Here is a 12,276-nt window from a genome sequence, read left to right as displayed (position 1 = left end):
TTTAAAAGAAAAAAAAAAAAAAAAAACTCTAAATTTGTCATTACAACAACTTTTTTTTTCAATTACAAGTAGTGCAGAAAACGAAAAGGAATATAGGTAGCGTTTTTTTTTTTTTTTTTCGTTTTTTTTTTTAAATATTGCATTCAGATTTAAATAAACAGAAAGATATGAAACATGTGTGTCACAAAAATTCATCTTAAGTAATATGTTGCAGAAAATTGAGAACCATGATTTTTACATTTTTGATGCAGGATGGGGCAAGGAGTTGAATTTGACATATTTCGGTATTTCTCCCCCAACTCCCTCCCATTTTTTCCAAATTTTAAAATTTTTGGTTTGCAGCCACATTTTTCCAAATTGTCAAGGTTTTCAAGCACTTTAAAATGAGATTTTTTTTCCAAGTACTTTCTTTTAAAGGAATATGTCAGGAAATTTTCGGAAGTTGGGGGCCTATAACAAAGCGGGTGTCCTAAGCTATAGCTTGTTTAGTTTATAGGTAAATCCGTTTTTTTTTAAATCTTTGTTTTTGTTTCTAATGTGTTGAAATAATTGTCAATTATTTTAAGTTTTGCAGCTGAATACATAGCTTGTTATTTTCACTTATATACCTGCCCTAATTGTTTTCAGTTTAAAATAATCGTTTTCAACACATTTTCAACAACCCAGTGACAGCTTTACTACTTGTAATATAGTGTGCAGTGTGTGTGTCCCCAATTAGAAAAGGACAGTCGCTATTCGCTTCATTTTCACTTCTGAACTATTCAAAAAAGAAAAAAGAAAGCATGATTTTCTTCTTTTAAGATTTTGGAAGGTCTGTTGTTATTATTTATAAAATCTTCCTATGAATGGGGGTGCATTGCTCCCCCCCTTCGCTCCCCCCATAAATCCGCCCATGCGGTAACGATCTGTCCAATCTGTCACCGCTTTTCCACGTTATGATAATCAAAAAGCGAATTAAATATTGCGCTCTCGCTCTATGATAGCTATCAACCATATCGTTGCCAGTACACGTGAGTAAAGATGCGAATTAAATATTACGTCTGTGCTATATAATGGCAACAGCAGTGAATGCCATTTCATCATTTGTGATGTCATCGGCAGAAGTGTAAACAATGAAAACGTACTGATTAAAATAGTTTTTTAAAACTATTAAATTTTGTCAAATCATTTAAAAAATGGTCAGATCCTTTTAAGCATGCTCTTTCATTTTCTAAAATTTCGGAAACGATCCCATTGGTCTAATCCGCTTGAGAATTGCAGTTGTACGAATCAGGTCCCAACGATTTCGGAGACTTCGGAATTTTGACATCGTGGAAAGGAAGAAGAAAGAAATTGAAATGTCTAAAGTAGATTTTGTACTCGCAAAGTTAAAATGGGCGCATTTTTCTACATTCAATAAATCATCACCGTCAAAAAAAGAAAAAAAAAAAAATAATAATAATAAATGAATAAAATAAAAACTGAAATCACTCGCGGATAATCCAATTGCCGATAATCGGGATTTCACTGTATTTTTATTTCTCATCAATCAAAAATGATAGGGATATTAGCAAAGGACACCCATGCGCAAAATTGTTCGGGGGGGGGGGGGAGGGGCTCAGATATTTTCCCCATGGTTTGACAGGATATTTTCCCCATAGAAACCGATTTCAGTACAGATTAGGGTATTAAAGTACTTATTCAAAATAACTTATTCATTAATTGCTGGAAAAGAAATGTTTTTACATTTTTGCAGAGAAAAAAGTACTAAAAGCAAGGAATTTCTGATTTCAAAGGGGGGGGGGATTGATCCCCCACTTCCCCCCATATGGGAGTCCGTGGATATAAGTAACCTGAAAATTTTGTGAAAGTTTTTCTTTTTTAGTTAATCTACAATGATGTTTTTCATGAAAAAACGTAATTTTACACCACCCTCCCTTTTTAAAGGTAAGTTTAAATAAATAAATAAATAAATTTTGAAAATAACACTTGCAACTGGATTTTTCGAATACTTTTAAAACTTCTTTTTTTCAGAATTGTATTGCCTTGAGCTGAATCAAAATAATAATTCACGCGACAGGAATCTCACAAAAATGAAATAATCAACGTGTCAAAGCTTTTTGTTTGGAATAAAATAATTCTTAAGAACGAGAGTAAAAATATGCGCAGTAATTAGAGACAAACGAGGAAGTTCTTGCACTCATGCCAATCATCCAAGCTTGAATATCTAAAAAGGAGGAAAACTTCTGAGAAAAGGACATACACAAAAGTAAACTGCATTGACTTGGGCGTTTCTTCGAAAACGGAAATCTTTTTCTTTCGAGCGTAATTTGAAGTTGGTGATGTCGAAAAGTCTTCTGGTAATGCATTTAGTTGAGCTTTGAGCTTTATATTAAATAAAATGTAGGAAAAGCAATCAGGAGCGGATACAAACTACCATTTTACAGATAGTTTGTACAACCTTTTTTTTTTGGGGGGGGGGGGGGCGGAATTATGGAGAATGCCCCCCCCCTCTTCTACTAACGAACCTACGGTTTTGGGTGCGAACAATTTCTGAAACTGCTTGGGTGTCAATAAAAAGCACCAAATCGGCGAGAAATCACGCACCTAATAGGACAAAAACGGAACGAATTAATTTCATAAGGAATGAAAATAATATTTTAAATATTTACTTTAAAAAATTAATGAATTGAAAATACTACTGAAGTTGTTTAGATTATACACTATACGGCCAAAAATATTGGGACACTTACAAAAATTCACATTTCTATAGATTAAAAAGGTTTTTTCTAGCTGGTCATTTTCCAGTGAAAATTGAACCTACTATTCATTTAGGGGACCAGCAACAAATTGAGAAAACAAAAAAAAAAAAAAAAAAGATTTTTGATCATCCTTCATTGTAAATAGCTGGGAATAAGCTGAAAATTTCAGAAATAAGTTAACGAACTATGTAGAATTTATTTTTATATTTTCGTGAAAGTATCTCCTATACCAGTGTTGCCAGATTGGGGGAAATTTCCCCATTTTGGGGAAATCTGGTGCTCTCTGGGGAAACTTTGGGGAAATGGGTTTTGAGGGGAATTCTTTGGGGAAACATTTTTTTCTTGGGGAAAAGCTGGGGATAAAAAACCTCGGGGAAAAAATAATTTTTTTCGTATTTAAGAGCCAATGTCTGTAAGAATCAGGCAGTTACGGCATTTGTGAGTGTTGACATTTTTAATTTTTCTTATTTTCACATATGTTGTTTCTTATCATGAATGTAATGTTTGTGCAAAATATGAGCTTTGTCTGCCTTACCGTTTTTGGGAAATTGAATTTTTAAATTTAGGGGGCATGGCACATTTTTGCGTGTTTTTCAAATTTGCAAATTTTAAAGTTCTTGTTGCTTTAAACGCCCCTATAATGACATGGATTTTTAAATTCTATACTGTTATATGGTCTTCATAGATGCTATTACAGCTGTCAAATCGGTGTCACTACAAGGGCGACGGCCACAAACTCTGTTTAAAAATGACCGAAAATGAATTTTTTTACTACATTCAATGCCAATTTTCCCAAAGCGCCTTCATGATGACACCAACGTTTTTACATAAATTCCTAGCTATACTTGCATACATCAAAAATATGTAATAAAATTGGTATCACTGTAAGGGCGCCAGAAGATATTGGAACTTTTAAGTGATCAATTTCACAAAAATGCAAATGTTTAAAATCTAACTACTACTCTCGCCCTCATAGCAGAGATCTAAAACTAATTAAGTTTGATAACCAACATGTTCATCTAACATATGAAATAAAAAAATCGGTGTCACTCCTATTACTTTTGGAAATATAATCATTCGAAATTAGTATGTTATGGAGTTATTTAAAAAAAGACTTTTCTAATTCGAATGGCTTTTTGCACGGTTTGTTTTAAACTTTAATATAAAATTACAGTAGTGACACCTAAAATAATATGTTTCTAATGCTTTTTATTAAAAAAAAAAAGCTTTATAAAAAGCATTAGAAACACAGTAAATCGATATAGTTACAGATGGACGTATTGTGTAATATGCATTATGGCTAAAATAGTCTTACTGATATTCATATTTTTCCAACCGTACTAATTTTTTATCTGTTATTTATATTAAAAATGCAACTATTTATAACATTATGTCTTAATTAGTGATGAACATAATGTATTATATAGCGAGCATTGAGAATCTGAAACATAATTTGAGGATGACGCGAACTAAAAAACAAAGAAAACATAAAAAATAAAATCACCCAGTTTTAGAAAGACGGTCATCTCTTATTGATATCTGGTAATTTTGTAGCACTAAAGCTTGGGAAAACATGGTATCCCGGAGAAATAGTAGAAGTTGACCATTTGCTAATCTGAATACAACTAACCCCCTCATAGCAGAGATCTGAAACTAATTAAGTTTGTTAACCAACACGTTTGTCTAACATTTGAACTAATAAAATTAGTGTCACTCCTACTACTTTTGGAAATATAATCATTCGAAGTTAGTATGTTGTGGTGCACTTTTTTCATTTATTATTATTATTTTTAACTTATTTTATTTGTTTATTTATGTATTTTGTTAATTTAATCTTATCACACCCAGATAGTGTTTTGACCATATTTATTTTTAATTTATTACAAAGAAGCAACGTTTAACATAAACAGCTTTGGGCAGTAAGAGCGTCATTATGTTGAACAGAAAATGCTCGTTTTGATATAGACAGGTGGATCTATTGTGCATAATATGTTTAGATTATCATACCAATACTCGCCTTTTTTTCGAGTCAAATAAATTTATTTATTCCAATCCTTCTTGCCATGCATTTGACCTTTACTTGCAAATGGTCAACTTCTACTATTTCTCCGGGATACCATGTTTTCTCAAGCTTTAGTGCTACAAAGTTACCAGATATCAATAAGAAATGACCGTCTTTCTGAAACTGGGTGATTTGATTTGTTATGTTTTCTTTGTTTTTTAGTCCACGTCATCCTCAAATTATGTTTCAGATTTTGAATGCTCGCTATATAATACACTATGTTCATCACTATTTAAGACATTATGTTATAAATAGTGGCATTTTTAATATAAATAACAGATAAAAAATTAGTATGGTTGGAAAAATATGAATATTAGTACGACTATTTTAGCCATAATGCACATTACACAATACATCCATCTGTACCTATATCGATTTACTGTGTTTCTAATGCTTTTTATAAAGCTTTTTTTTTAAATAAAAAGCATTAGAAACATATTATTTTAGGTGTCACTACTGCAATTTTATATTAAAGTTTAAAAAAACAAACCGTGCAAAAAAAGCTATTCGAATTAGAAAAGTCTTTTTTAAAATAACTCCATAACATACTAATTTCGAATGATTATATTTCCGAAAGTAATAGGAGTGACACCGATTTTTTTATTTCATATGTTAGACGAACATGTTGGTTATCAAACTTAATTAGTTTCAGATCTCTGCTATGAGGGCGAGAGTAGATTTAGATTTAGTAGTTAGATTTTAAACATTTGCTTTTTTGTGAAATTTATCACATAAAACTTCCAATATCTTCTGGCGCCCTTATAGTGACACCAATTTTATTACATATTTTTAGCCTACTTTCCCAGTAAAAATCAGAGAAAGAAGAAAAAAGCATGAAAGAAGGCTTAATGCATCTTAAAAATATCCCGAAAAACAAAAAAAAAGTCAAAAATAAATAAAATAGTTAGATAAATATTGAAAAATTAAAAATTGGAAAGTAGGGTATTGAGATGGGGAAAAATGTCTGTCGGTCTGTCTGTCGGTCTGTCTGTCTGTCCCCCCCTAATAACTTTTGAATGAATAGCCCGATTCGAACAAATTTTTTTTTGTTAGAAAGATCTCCGCGAGGACATCTCATTCCCATAATTCATTTTTTGATTTGATCAATTTTTCGTTCAATTTTGAACAGTTCAAAAAAACTTAACATTAGCGCCTACGGGGAAATTCAAATCAAAAATAAATCTTGAAGTTAGAAGTGAAGTGACTTCAAACAAACTTTGTAGGGAAAAACTTTTGATAAAAAACATGTATCGAAAATATCTTTTTGATTTGAACAAGTTTTCGTTCAGATTTGAAAAGTTCAAATCTCTTAACATTAGCGCCTAAGGGGAAACTGACAGTCAATATAGATTCCGAACTTAAAGGCGGATTTACTTCAAACAAACTTTGTTGGAAATAGCTCTTGACGACCTACTCCCGACTCCGACTCCGAGAATTTAGGGGCTCCTGACACCGACTCTGACTCCTGTTCCCGACAATTAATCGGACTCCGACTCCCCGACTTCGACTCTGACTTCGTAGCTTTGGCAAACATTTATACACGGAGGACAAATGACTGACTCCGATTCTTGGATATTCGACTCCGACTCTTTTATCCCAAAATGAGATTGACTCCGACTCCGACTCCGCTGCTGTGGTTTTAACTGTGAAATAATATTGTTGATATGATTTGTTTTTATTTTCACGCTAAAGTTTTAATTTAGGTATTTAGTTTTCGGTGAATAAACTCGAAAAATATGCGTAGACGATTTTTTTTTTTTTTGACAATGAAAATTATTTCTTTAAGTTGACATTTTATTGTTTTTTTTTATTTTGGTAAGTGCATTAATTCGTTTAAAAAATTATTTTTGGCAACAGGGGAAAAAGAAACGATTTTTTTTATATGATGTATTTATTTTAATGAACTTATTATTATTATTTTTTCGTTTTGAAAGCTGTTAAAAAAATTTTTTAATGGAAAGAAGTGTATTAGCTGCTTTGTTTAAAAGGTGCTGCTATTTTATTTGTTCGTTTTTTTTTGGAAGAAAAGTAAGGAATATTTTATACCTGGAAATCAGCTTAAAATATTAAAAAAAATATGTTTGAAAAAATTTGCGATTTTAGCTATTTTTGAGAATATTGATCAGGTACTAGAAAGTAGTATGGGTATACGGGAAAGTAGGCTCGTCTAGTTCTACACGGAACTTCTTGTTGATGTATGCAAGTGTAGCTAGGAATTTATGTAAAAACGTCGGTGTAATCATGAAGGCGCTTTGAGGAAATTGGCATTGAATGTAGTAAAAAAATTCCTTTTCGGTCATTTTTAAACGGAGTTTGTGGCCGTCACCCTCGTAGTGACACCGATTTGACAGCTGTTATAGTATGTAAGAAGACCATATAATAGTATAGAATTTAAAAATCCATGTCATTATAGGGGCGCTTAAAGCAACAAGAACTTTAAAATCTGCAAATTTGAAAAACACTCAAAAATGTGCTATGCCCCCTAAATTTAAAAATTTAATTTCCCAAAAACGGTAAGGCAGACAAAGTTCATATTTTGCACAAACACTACATTTATGATAAGGAAAAACATATGTGAAAATAAAGAAAATTAAAAATGTCAACAATCACAACCTGCCTGATCCTTACAGACAATGGCTCTTAAATTCGCGTCAAGAAGTTGTTTGTATCATTTCGCATTATGTGGAATATTATGCTACGGAATTCGCATTAATGCTCTGCGTGAGTAACTAATTTTGATACGTTAATTATGTAAAAATAAGTGATGAAGAACGTTCTTGGATAAATGTATACAAAAATCATAGTTTAAATGTACATGCAGAAGCAGCGTAGTAAATGCGAGTAGAAAAAAGTATTTGGTTATTTCTTATCTTTCAGTCAGGCGCTTGTATTTATGACTAGTGGCACCTGCACGGATTTGCCCGTGCAGGTGCCATTTTACCGGATTTTAGTAGAAAATTAAAAGGTCTTTTGGTTCCCCTGTATACTTACATAATGCATGATGAATATCTCGCCAATTGGCTTGCGGACGTCACGGTTCCACATTATGATAACTTGATAATTTACTCGTCCATTTTATCATAATTTTGCTCGGAAAATGTTCTTAAAATTGGAATAGAAAAGGAACAAAATCGAATTTTCGAAAAATCGCTTAAAGGTGCACACCCCCATGCTACAAACTAATTCTTTGCCAAATTTCATAAAAATCGGCCGAACAGTCTAGGCGCTATGCGCGTCACAGAGATTTTGACAGACAGAGAGAGATCCAGACAGAGGGACTTTCAGTTTTATTATTTGTAAAGAAAGATAAAGATAAAGAAGACAAAAGAAAAAAAAAGCGAAAATGTTAAGAAAAAAAAGTTGGGGAATTTTGTAAGAAAATGTGGTTATTTGGGGAAAAAAATTTTTTTTTCAAGAGACAAAAATATTAGAGGAAGTCGATTCATTTTATGAAAATATTAGTGGAAAAATAATTTTTGAATTTGGGGAATTTTGTTAGAAAACATCGCTTTTTGGGGAAAAGTTGGAAGGGAATTGGGGAAATCTGGATTTGACCATCTGGCAACACTGTCCTATACCCACAGAGATATAAGCATTTCTTTCACAAATGCCAATTTTATTTGACAATTTTCAGCTCATAGCACGCAGAGTTTTCCGTCAAACGTTACTAAACTTCCAGAACATTTGACAGCATAAAAGAAAAGCATTAAAAAAAAATTTGAAGTTGAAAGGTTGAAAATTTAATGAAATATTAACGTTTGAAGTAATTAATTTTTCACTGCGCATGTGCGAAAGATAGCAATTTATAACCTTCATAATCGAAAGTCCAAATTATCCTGCCACTCATAGTAAAACTCCAGCTGGATATTTTAAAAATTTAAACAGTTATCAGCGATCTAATGAGCCAAATTTCAATAATTCTTGGCAAGGCGACGAATGGTGAGGGATCGTTTGCAAATAATCTGTTTTTATCATGAATCACTCTGCTCGATAACAGGAAAGTGTTGCCACTTTGCGAACGACCACTAATGATTCGTCACCTGTCCAAAAATGATTGAAATTCGGTTTATTAGATCGCTGATAACTTTTAAAATTTTAAAATATCGACCTGGAATTTTACTATGAGTTGTAGGATTTACTTGCGCTTTGAATTATGAAGGGTATATATTGCTATCTTTTGAGCATGCGCAGTGAAAATTCATTTGCTTCAAACGTTCATATTTCATCAAATTTTCAATATTTTAGCTTCAAATGTTTTTGGTATGTTTCTCGTGTATAACTGTCAAATGTTTTGAAAGTTGAGTAAACGTTTGTTTGACGGAAAACTCTGCGTGTTATGAGCCAAAAACCTTCAAATAAAATTGGCATTTTCAAAAGAAATGCTTATATCTCCGTGGGTATAAGAGATACTTTCACGAAAATATAAAAATAAATTCTACATAGTTCATTAACTTATTTCAGAAATTTATAACTTTTTCCTAGCTATTTACTATGAAATGATCAAAACCCTTTTTTGTATTCTAAATTTATGTTGGTTCAATCAATGAATAGTAAACTTAATTTTTATTGGAAAATGCCAACTGGAGTATACTTTTTATGTGAAAAAAATTACAGAGCAACTAGTCTCTTATTTCTCGAGAAATCAGTAAAAATGATAAGTTTTGAAGGTGACAAAATACTTTTGTTTGGTTAAATATAGTGTATTTATGAGGTGTTTGAACACAATGTAGATGGATAATATACTGTCGACGGTTTTTAGGAGAGTGGTTGCGATCATGATCCACATCCATATTTCAGATAGATATGTTCTTTGAAAAACATTAAATAAATCAAAAATATTACTACATTTGTTTACGTTTTATTCAAAAATTGTTTGAACACAATGTGGATGCATAATTGTCGATGAGGGGGGGGGTGTTAGGGGGGGGGTTGCTCACGAACCTCATGACATGACCCTCACCCCTGTATCCGCTCCTGATAGCAATTTAGTTTTACAGTATTCAGTGGCGGATTTACCACATCGCAATTGGGCCCCAGACGTCCGGTTTGACCGGAATGGTCTTGGAATTTAGACAAAATCCCGGTGTCCCGGCCGGTTTACTTCACTCAAGGACGTAGCAAAGGGAAGGGGGTCTATGGGGTCCGGACCCCACCCCCCCTCCCCGAAAGACCACTGTCTGCTTTTTGTCAGTTGTTGCACCTCACGTCTACAAAAATGTTTCAAAAGAGAAAATTTTTATGAAACCCGGTATTTTCCCCTTAAATATTCTCATTAATAGGCAATTTTCCCGCGTCCGAGTTAATTCAGAACACGAGAACCTCGTCCTCCATCCGAAAATGAAGAATTTCCGTTTTTTCTTTCAACTTAGCTGGGTTGTGACCTTGAAATTCGACCCCTTTCCCTTAGTAAACAAGATTGCCATCTAGTACAGTGCAATTAGACATGAACCTCAACATCCAAAATAAAAGTTTCCCGTCAACTCCAAATTGTTGTATACTGTCCACATATTGTTTGGTATAAAGTTTCACCGTTTTCAGCGTCGGGTTTGGGGGGGAGGGGGGGGGGAGAAGTTGGAAAATTAGTAGTTTTTATCAGTTTTTCCGAAATATTTAGAAAACTATGGTGTTTAGCTTTTAGCACGAAAAGTGCAAAACACAAAATAATCTACACTAAATTACGAACAAAATGGTCCTAAACATTATTTTGTTAAGTGAACGGTTCCAGAGCTACGGCGGGTGTAAAAGTAGAAAATTTTCGCATTTTTAAGATTTTTTGGAAAATGCAATTATAACTACTACGTAAACAGAAATAACTAAACATTTTATAATAATTTTATTAAAAATTAATATTGTACAATCGTATTCTAGTCTAAAAGATACAAAAAAGATTTGAGGACAAAACATTCAGAGGTACACTTGAAAAGAAAATTAGCTTTCCAGTCTCTAGCCTCTATTACAAAGTCTATGATAATTAACAACACCACTGTATGTGTGAACCCTAGTGTTTGTGATCCGAAATTTCAGAAATTTCCAAATTTTTTGGGTTGACAACACATTCTAAAACTGAAAAATTATTAAAAAAAAAAAAACTTTAAAAATAATGTTCATCAATGATTTAAATGATTTTTGTATGCATATTTGAAGAGTTTTTACTGGGGAGGGAGAAGGGTCGAGCTTCCTCATAGTTTCAGAAAATTTCACACTGCCTTCAAAAAAATTTACTTGAGTCCACGTGCACTCCTGCCTAATACTCTTTCACATCGGATGGTGTGCACTGTAAGAAAATATGAGAGACTTTAAGAAATACTGTCGAACCCGCTTAAGTGAGTAGCCATTTTGCCACAAAAAAATATTCTAATGTGCGGGATATTCCAAAAACCGAGATAAAAATAACCACATTACATTGGTTTGGTGCATTGAAAATGTATTATATTAAGCTGGATATTATTTTAACCGATATTCTCATAAGCGGGCTCGACTTTATTTTAATTCGAATTACGTGCATATCCTCCACCCTTGTTCGACGAATCAGGCTTGATAAGGAAGGGGAGCAATCTCCTAGTGGTGTCTGTTTTGGTTCCAGATTCAAATGAATCATCGGTCACCCCTTATTTAGAAAAAGCGTCCTACATCATTGATGAAGATCACCTTCTTCATCGTGTTTTCTGACGTTTCCCAGCTACCTTCAGACAGATTTGCGAGCAATACATAAATTCCGTAATTGCTCATTATAGGCCAGCAACTTGTTTTTGATGAATGCGAGCAAGGAACCACGAAAGATGAAGAATAATTATGTAGATCACGTTCTACTACTAACATTGAAGTCAAAGTTGAAGACTCAATCGGGTGACGATGACTTATTTAGTTTTAATAGCGATCGATAAAGCTAAGAATGGAGTTGAAGCTTGTGTGATCGGTGATGACATGGACCACACACCATTAGAAAACAAATTGAAAATGGTGGTACCAAAGAAAGGCAGTCAGCAGGAGAAGGTGTGCACTGTTTCGGACATTCAGCGAAATATTGGAGATATAAAGGGTGTACTCTTTGCAATATAACCCTTCACAGGATGTTACAATGTACCATCTTTCTACAAGAAGGGAAACATTTCACCGTACAGGAAAGTGTAAGCCAACAACGCTCTTCGTACGAAGCTTCTAAATCTTTAACGATTCCAAAGCTCATAGGCGGATTTAGGACTGAGTTCTTGGGGGGGGGGGGGGGGGGGGGGGCAGGATTTTTTTTTCCTTTTTGTGAGCAGCATTTTAATTTGCCCCCCTCCCCCATGTTTTAGTTTGTCTCCGGTGATGCATAAGGCCATGCTTTACCTTTTTCGTGTGTGTTTTTCATTAATGGTGTGTTTTCATGCTGTCCTTTTTTAATTGACCTTAAGAGAGGTGACTGGTATCAAGAGAGCGACGCAGGGCCCCCTTTTAAGTGGAATATAGAATATCTTCAATTTTAGCGGGTCT

Source organism: Uloborus diversus, chromosome 1 (genome assembly GCF_026930045.1).
Source record: "Uloborus diversus isolate 005 chromosome 1, Udiv.v.3.1, whole genome shotgun sequence".
NCBI classification, from domain to species: domain Eukaryota; kingdom Metazoa; phylum Arthropoda; class Arachnida; order Araneae; family Uloboridae; genus Uloborus; species Uloborus diversus.
The sequence above is the reverse complement of the archived record's forward strand: the minus strand, read 5'-3'. Positions refer to the sequence as shown.